The sequence below is a fragment of the Triturus cristatus genome, chromosome 4_2 (genome assembly GCF_964204655.1).
Source record: "Triturus cristatus chromosome 4_2, aTriCri1.1, whole genome shotgun sequence".
NCBI lineage: Eukaryota > Metazoa > Chordata > Amphibia > Caudata > Salamandridae > Triturus > Triturus cristatus.
In genome coordinates this window covers 808,657,952-808,671,280 of record NC_140586.1, presented here as the reverse complement: position 1 = coordinate 808,671,280, position 13,329 = coordinate 808,657,952, and positions in this window count along the sequence as shown.

Below are 13,329 nucleotides of genomic sequence, written 5' to 3'. Positions count from 1 at the left end.
GTTGTTGGGGTGACGCAGCTAGACACCTCTGGAGCGGCAAACACATCTGAAGGTAAGATGCATGCATGTGGTCAAATGTCAATAAATTGAAAGGTATTACATCAGCTCAGTACAGCACACGTGTCCACAATGAAAATCCAGTACACATTTTGGTTAAAAATCAAAGTGCACTTTGGGAGATGCAGGCAGGTCAGGCAGGTACTATGGCAAACACACAAATAGGAATAAACCAACTCAAAATTAGTGTAACAGCAAAATATTTATTTATAGGGAAATCATGATTTCTGTGACATGACATCACTACAAGAAATTAAGGCTGTTTTGCACTGTTTGACTCACAGATGCAGAACGTGAAGTTGCAGAGGACAGTGACTTCCTTGACACACCGGAAACTAGCACAGTAGAAGCGACGGACACACCTGTGGTGCCAAAAAATCAGTCACATGCCCCTACCACAAGCAGGGCAACTGTCCCACCACTGGTAGCAATGGAAACTGAGGACGAGGCACAAGTAACACCAGTGGCCACTCAGGCGCAAGAGACAACCACGCCGACTCCTCAAACACAGGTCCGCAGCAGCACTTCCCGAGGCCGGCAGCGTAGAGCGAGGTCACTAATCACACAGCTGGAGGGCCAACCTAATGATGCCTGGGGTGGTCTTGAGGGACAGATGCTCCAGGTGCAGCGCCTGCAGGCGAAAAAACACGTTTAGTGCAGGCACAAATAGGCAAGATGGCAGCCAATATAGCAGTAGTGACGGATTGCGTGAAAGAACTGACCAGGGTGATGCAGGAGGGACATGTGTCACAGACAAGACACCATCGCCAACTGATGCATCTCATGAATGTGTATGCAAAATCCAATAATAGGGTGGCCACAGCCACTGCACTGCTGGCACCTAGGTCTGTGACCATGCAAACTGAGATGTCCCATTGGAGTGGGGATGTGGCAAAGGCACTGGGCCAGGTGACCAATGCAGTGGAAATGATGCAAGCTGCCACAATGGAGTCAAATTCTGTCACGCTGGAAGAGGGTAGTGAGGAGGCCTCAAGCATGAGCAGTCTGTCTCTGTCTGTTACCACTCCAGGAAGGCGCAAGACACGCAGCAGTACCCTCTCCGCTGCCAACATGGGGGATGAAGATACAGCATCTGAAAGGCGTCGGTGTGCGTGGTAGGAAGCGATAGACTGCCATGTACACTGACATACAGATATGGTGAGATAACCATTGACGGACACAACACTTTTGACTGACTTTCAAGTCATGATTTGATTTAAAGACATTTATGTACATTACTGCTATTCCTGTGCTACTGGGCACATAAGCTATGAGCTTCAACACTCAAGTCATTATTTTTTAAGATAAACATACTTTGACAGCAATATCCGTGTTTTGTCTCATCATTAATCACCTCAGAAATAATTTTGTGTTATGTCCATATGTCTCCTGCTGCCTTCTGCTGCGCTTGCCCCATGTGCTGCATGGCGGAGTGGCCCTTGATGGTGTCATCCTCCGAGTCGCTTTCAGACATCTCAATTGCTATGCCTCCGTTTGTGGCAATATTGTGTAGAATGGCACATGCTGCTACTATCTTGCAGCATTGTTCAGGGTTGTATTGTAAGGCTCCACCGGTTTTATGGTGGCATCTGAAGCGGCTCTTCAACAGCCCAAACGTGCGCTCTATGATGTTCCTGGTCGATATATGCGCAGCATTATACCTCTGTTCATTTGGCCGTTGTAGGATTGAAGTACAGCGTCATTAGGTAATTACGCAAGGCGTATGCGCTGTCACCTACATGGAAGTAACTGAAGGGTCAGTGGCCGTATTACATTTGCATACGTACAATGTCTGTGAGCATTAATAACACATGTTTACCTAGCAGATGTCCCTCTCCAAGGAATCATGTGCACTCCCTGGGTATTGCGCCACAATGTCAGTTATTATATTTTTGTCATTGCATACTACCTGTATGTTGAGGGAATGATAACATTTTCTATTCCTATATATGTATTCATTTCCTGCAGGGGGGCATATTGCCACATGGGTGCAATCAATGCAGACTAAGACTTGTGGGAAGCGGGCTATCTGGTAGAATTCCTGTTTAGTCTTGGTGAGGTCATGTGCGGTTGTGGGGAAGCTAATTTGTGAGTTGATCCGGGACATCATGGCATCAAGGAATGCTTTGAAGATTCTTGAAAGTGCGCTTTGAGACACACCTCCAGCTACTGCTATGACCCCCTGGAAACTGCCTGACCCTAGTAGGTGCAGGCAGCATAGGACCTGCACATGTGTGGGTATGGCATTGGTCCTACGTATCTGTCGCTGCAGAATGGGATCCAATTCAATGATTAAATCATGGATCATTGCTGCATTGAGCCAATACTTGTCGTATATCTCATCTACTGTCTGTCCTAGCAAAGTAATGCAGACTCTGAAGATGCGCTCCTGTATTCTCATGCTTCAGTGTGCAGCTGCCTGGAGCCTCGCCATCAGGTAAATCCCTGCCACTGTGAAATGTTCAGGCTCATTCTGTGTGTATTTAAGTATGTTTCTGTTGACTTTCAGCTGTATCTGATATGCACTAATTATTACCACCTGCTTGTGATCCTTCTTATTTTGCACTTGCAAATATGCGATTTTCTGTAAAATCGCAAAATGCGATTTTTCATGCATTTATTTGCGATTCTTTAATTGCGATTCGCTGTTTGGTAGACGCAATTAAAGAATCACAAATTTATTCTCAGAATAATTTGTGATTCTTTAATTTTGCGAAAACATTGGTTCATGCATTGCTGCAGGGTACTCTGCGATCGCAAATGGTTTATTTTTGCGATTCGCAATTATTGCGATTTGTTTAAAGGTTGATGCATGTGCTTGAAGGCCCTTTTAAATAATTTGCTATCTTTATGTTTTTTTATTCAGGTGATCACTTGATTATATGTTACACTTAAGTGGGAGAATGTGGCGTTATGGCCAGAGCTGCAGACTTTCCAAATGGGGAACTAGGTTCAAGTTTTGGCGTCAGCTCGACATCCAATGATTCTGGGCAAATCACTTAATCCCTCCTTGCCTAAAACCAAAATGATTGTGTTTTTATGTAATGTAACTCATGCTCATGTAAAGCACTCCTACACCTTCAGGTCACTATATAAAACTGCCAAAAAAAAAAAAGAGTTATGTGTTTTGCAAATTTTTGTCATTGGGCTATACTTTGGCTACATTTGGGTGATATTTATGCTATATTTTGACTCTTTTTTCTCTGGTGGACATCTTGGGAAACGTTTTTGTTTTGAAGCTTCCTAGTTTCCTAATTTACTGCAGTATCCTCAGTAGAAAATGCTTTTAGTTTTCTACTAGGCTACCATGAAGAAGGCGTTCAGATGTGCCAGATCTTTGGCATAAATTCAAAAATGTTAGCACTCTAGTTGCTCATTAGAACACTGTAGTAAAGCTGCTGATCACCAGGGAGTTACCTGGCAGTCTGCTGCTGGTGTTGAACTTGCATGTTTCGGTCTGCACATCAGAATGTTTAAGTAGAAGAGGAAGATATTTGAGAAGTCACTTAAACTGTGTCCTAATTTTTCTTTCTACAGCACTAACCATAATTTCTATGACAAATTGAACCCCCTTATTTTGTTCCTTTCTAAATTAAATGTTTTAAGTGTTACCAGTTTGATTCAATTAACATGACTTCAGGTGTGCCATACCTTTGTCATAAGTAACATTGTTAGCCCTCCAGTTGTTCTTTAGAACACTCTGGGGCATATTATCAAGCACAGCATTAAAATTATCGCCGGTTTAGCGGTAGAAACCTGGCACTAAAGCGGCGATAATGAGCTTGATAATATGCCCTGGAGAATTCCAATAGAAGCCCATGTTGCCACCAGAACATAGGATTCTATGGGAATTCTCACGGGTATATTATCAAGCCCATTGTCGCCGCTTTAGCAGCATTTTCCTGCCACTAAAGCGGCGATAATTTTAACGCCGTTTCTTGATAATATGCCCCTTTGGGAGGCTGCAGTAGAACACAAAGGAATCAACTGCAGTGTTGCCACATTGGGCTATTTCTCACACAAATGGGCAAGGTTTTTCCCATTTGTGTGGAAAATAACTCTCCTGGTGGGGTGCACAATTTTTTGCTTTACTTGCCCATTGTGCGCAAAATCTTTGAATGCGGCCCCGCCGCCAAAGAAAATGTTCCTCAGGCCACTGATTGTAGGTGTTGCAATTTGGCAGTGACGTCAATCATTGATAGCACAAACGTGCTACCAATGACGACCCTGCTTCATGCTGCTGGCTGCCCCCACAATGTCTCAACCAATGACATGTGGGGCAGGCCTGTTATCAGTTGTAGATCAAGCCTATAGCGCATTCGCATTGTCGTTTGGAGACCTATTTTTGTGTTTAGGAAAAACAAAACAAAAATGAAAAAGGATTTCAATCTGCCCATTCTTTACTATTCTAATTTAGCAGCCTTGGAGACTTCACTCTCTTTTTTACCTTGTGCATGGGTCAAGGTAAGTACAGATTCATTTAATTCAATTGGTCTCTCCGTTGCCCATACTGTGAATTGAGGTAATATTTCTTCTTTTTCGGCATTTTTGTATAGCGCGAACTCGACCCAAACGTGCTGCAGCGCTTTGCAGTTTTTAGGCTGAGTTTCCCATGATTCTAATGAGCCTGCGCCGAGGCTCAAAGCCACATCCTCAGTCAGCAGCCCCCTGTTATTAATTTATCCTGATTGTGTTTCGTGGTATCATAAGGGGTTGCCATTGTATTTTTTCTGCTGGGTCTGTGATGCTCAAAAAGTCCCATGCAAGAGCTGCATCTGGAATAACCAGGTTGCCACGAGTCAGCTGGAATTCCCACCAGGTGGAGCTGGCCGGATGTGCACTGCTACAATTTATTTTTACAAGTTGAAAGACATTTTCCCCACGAAATCATTTTTTAATTAACTTTTTAATGAATAGAAACACGAAATGTCTGAACAAATTTGATTAATGAATGCTACTGGAATTGAGATAATGGTAACATTTCAACATTGGCCTGCAGCTTGTAGTGGCGTTTCATCACAAGGTAAGAAATGTCATAATAAGTGTTTTATGATTTGTGCAAACGGTTTTCAGTGGAATTTAGCACAAATTTGCAGTGTAACTTTTCAGGTCAGCTCCAGTGACACGTAACACACAAGAACTGCGGCCATGTTTCTCTATCATATCCGTGTTCCAGTTGTAATTCCTTTTCCAAATCTCCAGACTACCACAGTGCCCCATAGTTTCACTACTTACGCCAGCTGCTGTCTTTAAAGTCAGCTACCATTTGTCAGCACAATAAATAACTCCCTCCTCAACTGCATGGCGGCCTTATTTCTCCCCCTTTCACATGCAGGTAAAGGTTGGCATACACGTCACAAGAATTCTGCCCAGTCAGGGCCGGCAATAGTTACAGAGAACTGTATATATACACAGTGCTTAATTTGTAAAAAAAACAAATATGTGCCAGGGCTCTCGTCAGGAGAGCACTGCAGCTTGCACCACACATTGCCCCTGCCATGCTGCCAGTGAGAGTAACACAACTACTAACCATCACACTCTTACAATTGTGACATTTCAAACTATTTCAGGCCCCCAAAGCTAGAACAATGGCTTGGGCGGCAGGGAATAGTCACTTTTAATGTGTATTGAATTATTAGTTGCCTGTTGCTGTGGTCATCTCTAAGGGGCATATTATCAAGACAGGCGATAAAAGTATCGCCGCTTTAGCGGCAGAAAACTGCCGCTAAAACGGCGATAATGGGCTTGATAATATGCTCTATGGAATTCCAATTGAAGCTCAGGTTAGATGTCCTTCACATCTAACATGGGCTTCAATTGGAATTCCATAGAGCATATTATCAAGCCCATTATCGCCGTATTAGCGGCAGTTTTCTGCCGCTAAAGCGGCGATAATTTTATCGCCTGTCTTGATAATATGCCCCTAAATTAGCCAGACAACACCACCATGTAGCAGACTGCACAAGCACTGGTGTTGACAAATAAGTGCCGGTGCTGAGCAGCGGAAACCACTGGCTCAAATTAAGCACTGAACCAGAGAGCCCTATTGACCCCAAGCAGATTATCAGGGTAAAATTGGATGTCGCTGTCCTTTCCCTCCCGCAGCTGAGTCACTTCTCTCATTGCTAGTATTGAAGAAATATGTTTTGCAGATTATAAACCGGAAACAACAGGGATCCAGTAAACAAGGAGAAAAAACTATGGGGGATATTCTCAAGAACGTGTGATAACTATTGCAAAATTAGCTTAACGCAACTTTGCACATCGCAGTCTATCGCGGGAAAATAACACTGTTAACGTTGTATTCTCAACACGGCAGCACAATGCGATAGTCCCAAAATAAGATAATGCGCCAAATGACCGCGTTAAAATCAATGCGACGCCGAAAAAATGCGAAACCCCAACGCGAAAAAAGTGACCAACTGCGATACAAAAATCAGTGATAACCAGAGACAGGCCTGCAATTCCCACGCATCATGCGGGAAAATGCACCATAAAAGCACCGAAGAACACAAACAAAATAAATTCAACTGTGTAGCACCATGGAGGAACCCAGAGAAAGCACAGAGGATGACAAGACCCCCACAAGCCCCCAGGAGTCTCAGACTGGGACCTCGGGTCACGGAAGGCCAAGGAGAAAAAGACGAGGAAGACGAGGTTCAGTCCGCAGGAAAACAGGATCATCACCACGGAGGTGATAGAACACCACCAACAACTGTTCGTCACCCCCAACGTGCCATTGGCAAATAAAAATTTAATATGGCAGTCAGGGCCGGACTGGGAACCAAAACCGGACCTGGCAAAGTGCTCGGCCGACCCCTCCTCCCCCTGTAACAGAAACGGCCCCCAGGGGCCCAAAACCGTCCCCACCCGTGTGGCGCACCGGGGGATTGCCCGGTGCCCGCTACGGCCAGTCCGGCCCTGGTGGCAGTCCATCGTGGACAAGGTGAATGCAGTCGGAGGGAGGAGAAGGACAATTGGCGAGCTCAAGAGGCGCTGGAATGATGTGAAGCGCATAACCAAGAAGAAACTCGCTAATAACAATCAGGCAGCAATGGAGACTGGAGGTGGCAGTCCAGCGCAACACCAGGACCTGGATAAGATGGAGGAACCAGTCTCCACAGTCATCAGTGGGGAGAGGGTGGCAGGAGTCGGGGGTCCGGACACTGCTCAACGTGACCGGACACAACAGCACCAGCGTGAGTACCGAACAGGGACTGGGGGAATAGGGGGAGATGGGCACAATGACACACATGCACAATTAAGTACAGTACACCCACAATGACTCTGGACCATGTCCCTGATCCTCTAGGCACACTGCAGCACACACACATAGCCAACACAGCACATCACCATCGACGACAATGTGGTACAAAGTGCAACACTTTCACCACAAAACAGAGGACACAACTGGTTCTGCCTGTGCATACAAACTGGCAAATCACATCTGGCATAGCAGGAAAGTGTAAAATGAAAATGTGCGTGTACAACCTATCATCAGTCATGTAGTTCAAATGTCCACAGTCCCGCATCAAATAGTCAGATCCTCCCAAACAGTCACAATATACGTTGTCATGCAGTCTGTATTTAAACTTGAACAATGCGTCTACATACAGGTCAATACAATGTTGAAATGCACATCCACTTCACATTGCAGAAGGACAATCAACACCTCCTGCAGAGCAGAGCAGACCAGACAACTCATCAGTGATGATGAAGAGGACCTCCACACCTTCGACACCGACGTCTTACAACAGCTCATGGACATCTACGGCAAACCACCTCCAGGAGCAGGGCAGCCCAGCTGCATCCAGGAGACCCCACTCCCTGCACAGACAACACAGCAGGAAGCACCTACCACCACGGCTTGCTCCCAGAACCTCACAGAAGAACACTTGGAAGTCCAAGGCCAGGTGTTACACTGCCAGGAGGAGGTGGCTGAACAGGTGCGGTGGGGTTCGAACTCATGGCAGCCAAACTAGATGACATACGTGTGTGTCAAAGTCACATCAGGGACCACTTACACTCCCTAACGGACACCCACAGTTCACTCCATTATGTCCAACAATCCATGCCCGACATCGGTGGAGTCATGACTATGAGACGAGAACAACTGTCTGCTCAGAGCAGCCTCAGCGATGTCAGCCGAGAGTTGGCACAGATGCTGAGGATAATGGAGAACATGGAGCGGAGGCATGCGGAAAGAATGGCTGCCACGGATGCACACATGCGAAGACTTCTTGGGATCTTCCATGCCCTGCAGATCCTCATCATCGCATTGCTGCCACTAAGGCAGTAGCAAATTAATGCTGCTGGTACTGCTACACACACATCTCCGGCACCTGATGTGTCAGTGGCACACAGTGCTTCGGCCATACCACCTGCGGCCTCTGATGTGTCAGTGGCACCCAGTGCTGCAGCCACACCACCTGCGACCTCTGATATGTCAGTGGCACACAGTGCTGGAGACCAAACGCCAGCACCCATATGTCAGCCAGATGACATAGATGACGACGATGCGGGTGAATCAACCTTTGTATGAAGAAGGAGGCATTAGCATCCATCTCCGCTATATGTCCTGTTTCTGCTTGGTTCTGCCCTTTGTATCATGCCTGTGACAACACTTCCCACTGTCCCACGAAACACTCTGCTACATTGACCTCGACATGGACAGCCATATATTGTTTGTTTACCAATGATACAGCAATCAGACTGCGGACTGTACTCTTCATCTTCCAATGTACCCATCAAGCCCTGGAGGACTCTGGCTGGCCCTCCACTGGGCCACAAAGTGATGTGGGGTTTGCATGGCCATGTACCGATCCAGCTCCCACACTCCACCTAACATGAACTAAACATTCCAAATGCACACAGATGTGTCATGTCCATGATCAACCAAGTATGTAAGTATGGATGAATGTAGTGACATTGATTGCACAAAAAGGCACACCCTGGGAAATGGCAACAATGCGCATGTTTGACCGTGACCCATATGGCCAATGAGATGACTTGGAAGGTGTGCACTAGCCGTGGCCCCATTGCCATGAAACAGCAACTGCACAATTTAACACCTTTGATCCATGCAATGTTTGAAATAGTGCTGTGTATGAAATGTCAAAGTCGTTGGAAGTCCTGAAGTAGTGTCCCCCATCACATTCATCACCAGTACATCTCTCCGCATGCCTACATGTGTACTCTCCCTCCAGCAGTATGTCAGATTGAGGTACGTTACCAAGCACCGCTACCCACATGTGTGTGTCAACCCACGTTGTTGTCCGCTTATGTATTCGGAGTCCAGGCAGAGGCAGCCGTGTCCACTGTTGTCGTGGGATATGTGACCAGTTCTCCAGGATGCCACAAGGTGTTGGGACCTGTGCAATGGTCCGGGCAGGAGTGCTGCATCCACCCCCTTACACCAATATGCATCACAGCCCAATAGGGGATCGTCTCAATGGGGTCACTGCATATGAGGAGTTGTGCAGTCTCCCATGTCCAGCTGCAAGCATGTATGCCAAGTATCAAGGCATCCATGAACGGGTATCACGTGACACTCCTGGTCGTGAGCCAACAGGGGGCACACACACATGTCAGGATCCAGTTCAGCTACCGTCCAGTTGGATAGGCAGACATCCATGGGCCACTCGAATATGCTCAATCGACAATGCAACACAGGCTGAACGCAGGTGACGTTGGCAAGGCGGAAGCTTAGCCGTTGACTGATGCGCAACACTGCCAGTGGCAGTATCCCCAACAAATGCAGCATTTGGTCAAGGTACAGTCCTACGTGACGGGGGTTGTGCATGTGCCCGGGATGTCCAGCCATTGCGTTGGTGGCTCTCGAAGAACCGGCACTCTTCTGACCTGTGTCAGTTATGTGGATGATATGCCACTGCTCGGAGCAATGGGTCGTATGAGTGTGCAATGTTTGGACGTATGTGTTGTTGTGTACGTAAGTGTCAAGGGCATTCCATCCAAGAGTACCTCGAGCAAGGACATCTGTGTGTGGGGTGTGGTTATGTTGGACTATCATTAGCGCTGTGCGTACTGTGGGAGTCGTCATCATCTGCTATGGTGTATCTTTCAGAGGGTGCCTGCCGCATGCAAAACCCAACTTGGAGGTGCAGATGTCCTTCCGCATTCTGTATTGGGACAAAGGAGCTTTCATCCCTGATATCAGTCTGATTACTGCTTTCATTATGGAAATGTGTTGTGTCTTTCACGCTGAAATTGATGCGAGGCCTTAGGCTTATGGTGCACCAATAGCGATACACACACACCAGTTGGCATGTATGAGCCAAGACCCCGAGCGGTCTTGCTCTCCTTGTACAATCCCTTCGTGCGGGTCCTCCTCCGTTTGCATGCAACATTGCAACATTGTCGATGGCGGGCCATGTGTTTCCTGCGCAGCAGAGATATGGACCACGCCCAGAGGCCAGGGATAATTATTCACACCCCTAAGCTGGCCTGGCATATGCTGAGCCAGCCAACTCGGCATACCTATAAAGATGGGGGACGACGCAACTTGTCCCAGTTCTTCCCCACTGCCTGAGGTGACATGGTTGCATCCGCCTGGCATATCACGGGACTCAATCATAGAGGGTCCATGACTAGCGTTGCACAGAATTGGTGGCACCGGATACACTGGATACACTGCGTCCAGCACGGGCCTACCTCTATGGGACGGTGGCTTTCCGGCACTGAGGTAGGGGCACCTAAGGTGCTGAGCTGGTGTGCAGCCTGCCCCGTCCTGGTGGTCTGGACTGGTAAGGGTTAGTGTGAGCCCTACTGGACCGCAGTGTAGGCAGCAGGCCTACCGCCACGTGGGATTGCCTCGCGGGTCAAAGAGTTAGTGGCACCTGTAGGGCTGAGCGGATGTGCAGCCTGCGATGATGATGTATGCACTGATGTGATCTCTTCCATTGCAAAATCAAGACCCAGAATCTAGTGTGCGACCTGGTTGCATGATGTGGAGGCTGCCAAGGTCGCGGGCCCCGGGCTTGGAGCTTGCACCGGTCCGTGGTGGGCCCTCTTGGAGACACGCCGGTGGCGGTAGGTGAGCAGTATAGCCTGGGTGCACAGGGGTGAGCAATCACCGCAGGGTGGCAGAAGGGGCGGGGGTGCAGCAGCCTGTGTGCGCAAGGGCGGGCAAGTGATGGTATGTTTTAAATGATATGTACTCTGCCATCATTAACTCTGGACTCTGTTTCAGATTAGGGACTGGGTGGACTGCAGTGTATGCCGGCACGTGGTTGGGGACACACCGGTGGCAGCAGGTGAGTATTGGGGTCTGGGTGCGCAGGGGTGGGCAATCACCGCAGGGCGGCGGGAGGGGCTGGGGTGCAGCAGCCTGTGTGCGCAGGGGCGGATAGGCGATGGCGCCGTTTGCAATGATATGTACTCTGCCTTCATTAACTCTGGACTTTGTTGCAGATAAGGGCCCGGGTGGACTGCAGTATATACCAGCACATGGTTGGGGACACACCGGTGGCAGTAGGTGAGCAATAAGGCCTGGGTCCGCAGGGGGGGCACTGTCTCTCTCTCTCTCCCTCTCTTTCTTTCACTGTCTCTCTCTTCCTCTGTTTCTCTCTCTCCTTCTCTATTTTTCTCTCTTTCTCTCTCTTTCTCGCTCTTTCACTCGCTCTCTCTCTCCATTTTTCTCTCTCTCTCTCTCTTCTTTGATGAGCACATGACACACCTTATGTTGATTTTTGTCTTGCAGGCTGTGACTTACAGATTGCCCAGTCATGACCCGCCATGACTCTTCAGAAATGTTGTATTGAGTTTATTTTGAAATAAAGATTGTTTTTTGGAATTCAATGATGAATGATTGATTCTCCTTTCTCTGGCCACACATGACAGTTGATTGTTGTGTTTGTGTGACATTGGGCAAATTGTTTTGTTCATGAATTTGCAAAGTTGATGTACAATATCTTGGACCGGGGAGGGGGCCTGGGTAGGGCCGTGGGGGGGGGTGGCGGGCCGGGAGTGGTGGGGGTAGGTGTTGTGGCCCTCTTGGGTGTCCAAGCTGCATGATCAGTGGCTCCATGGCATCTGTTTTTCTTCTGGTGTGGCTGTGGGCTGGACTACCGTTTCTGGTGCAGGTTTTCTTACGACTTAACACCAAGTCAGAGCAGGTGTTAAATCCCTACTGCTAACGGGCCTTATCGCATGTTTAGGGATGTTATCACTGATCTTGTTGGTCATTGTGAATATTGCGAAGTGGTGTTGTTGTTGCTTTTTGCACGGGAACGCCTACTCTGCATCTCATTAGCGTTAGTTGCCGGTATCATCCGTGGCGATAATTTTTGCGGCGGCTGTCGCAGGCAAACTGGTGTTATCGGCTGTTAGCACCAGCTTGTGAATGGTGCGATATATTTATCACCACTTTGGCTCCGATAAAGTGCTGCTAACTCGACGATAGGTCCTTGAGAATATCCCCCAAAATATTGTAGAATAACACAGTCAATCTTGTTTTTCCTTGGCAGAAGAAAAAAAAGTAAGACTTCATTTTGCTTCATTAGGTGAATATCATAGGTTGAAGAAAGTGGCTAAAGCGAGAAAGACTCTCACACTGATTTCTGTTGAGCCACAAAGTTTAAAAATAATTTTGATGTAAGGAAATCCGGCACTGGCCAGAGCTCAGCATGGACACATAATTATGCAGAATAGCATGTGTCACAAATTTCCGAACACCCTGCTCAGTTTATTAAGAGAGATTAGCAAAATATTTAATTTTAATCAGTGTAAATACAGGTTCTTTTTGCCCTTCCTGACATCACAGAGGGAAGAAGTCGTCCCTATAACATTCTTGTCAGCTCACATTGAGAAAATAAAATATTACTTCAGAGTTCCCCACTCATGTAGAGTCCATAGTTTGTACAATGGTTAAACTCTCCTGGTAATTTTGTTCTGGACTGCTCTTCACTCCTTCGCGTCAGCAGGTCTGGTATGCATTGAGCAGCGAGAAGCTTGCGCTGTTCCATAACACTGTCAACTTAAATGACCACTTACGGATTATGCTTTTCCATTGTAAAGCCATTTTACTGCACATCAGTCCACTTTATAAGGTGAGGAGTGGTCTGTTGCTTTCCTCTCCTCCCTCCCCATCATCATTACTATCCCCTGTTTACCTCTGTCTACCGCACCACTCCCCATCATTTAATCCTGCAAGATTTGTTTAATATTAGGCCTGGGCAGGAAATTTCACTCCGCCTTGAAGTTTTTCCCACCCTGCGTAGTGTGCGGAGTTCTGAAAAACTCAGTGGAGCAGAG